The following is a 1,162-nucleotide window of genomic DNA, read 5'->3' on the forward strand; positions in this document are numbered from 1 at the left end:
CAAGCCGAGTTTTAACTCCGACATTGAAACTATACCCGAGTTTCAAATCTATATTGTGTGGCGTCATCCATAGCATTGTAGTTCACGTCTTTTACCGCTAGAGAGCAGACTATGTACAGTGAATAAAGAGGCTGGCTCCCTGTGAACTCAAAGCAGCAGTCTTTATCCGTAAAAAAAAAAAAAAAACACATTGCACTTCCATGTAGGGTTTTTCCACTTTTCATGACATTTACTTTGATACAGCAAAATGCAGGTCGCAATGGCAAATTTGTGCTACCACATAAAAAGCTAGTCAATAACTTTTCATGATAGCCATGTTTCCATGAAACGCCAAGTCTTGGTTTTCAGGGGCGATTGTATCTATAAAATGCATTATTTTGCACTCAACCATGGCTTACGGCCATACTACCCTGAGAACGCCCGATCTCGTCCGATCTCGGAAGCTAAGCAGGGTCGGGCCTGGTTAGTACTTGGATGGGAGACCGCCTGGGAATACCAGGTGCTGTAAGCTTTTTTTTTTCTTTTTTTCCACTTCAATTGTTAAAGCAAATTTTGACAACACCCATTACGTATGGCATTCGGAAACTGCAAGCCGAGTTTTAACTCCGACATTGAAACTATACCCGAGTTTCAAATCTATATTGTGTGGCGTCATCCATAGCATTGTAGTTCACGTCTTTTACCGCGAGAGAGCAGACTATGTACAGTGAATAAAGAGGCTGGCTCCCTGTGAACTCAAAGCAGCAGTCTTTATCCGTAAAAAAAAAAAAAAAAACACATTGCACTTCCATGTAGGGTTTTTCCACTTTTCATGACATTTACTTTGATACAGCAAAATGCAGGTCGCAATGGCAAATTTGTGCTACCACATAAAAGCTATCAATAACTTTTCATGATAGCCATGTTTCCATGAAACGCCAAGTCTTGGTTTTCAGGGGGCGATTGTTTCTATAAAATGCATGATTTTGTGATTACCCATGGCTTACGTCCATACTAACCCTGAGAACGACCGATCTCGGAAGCTAAGCAGGGTCGGGCCTGGTAGTACTTGGATGGGAGACCGCCTGGGAATACCAGGTGCTGTAAGCTTTTTTTTTCTTTTTCCACTTCAATTGTTAAAGCAAATTTTGACAACCCATTACGTATGGCATTCGGAACTGCA

General features: G+C 41.6%; 1 non-coding gene and 1 pseudogene across 1 annotated transcript; both read left to right on the forward strand.

Moving 5' to 3' along the window:
- The first annotated feature begins 392 nt into the window (after window positions 1–392).
- Window positions 393–511, forward strand: LOC119118648. The gene has a single exon (XR_005096841.1). It is a non-coding gene; the product is annotated as a 5S ribosomal RNA (ribosomal RNA).
- A 469-nt stretch (window positions 512–980) lies between these two features.
- Window positions 981–1,089, forward strand: LOC119118656 (annotated as a pseudogene).
- Window positions 1,090–1,162: the final 73 nt, after the last annotated feature.

The sequence above is a fragment of the Syngnathus acus genome, unplaced genomic scaffold, assembly GCF_901709675.1.
Source record: "Syngnathus acus unplaced genomic scaffold, fSynAcu1.2, whole genome shotgun sequence".
Lineage (NCBI taxonomy): Eukaryota > Metazoa > Chordata > Actinopteri > Syngnathiformes > Syngnathidae > Syngnathus > Syngnathus acus.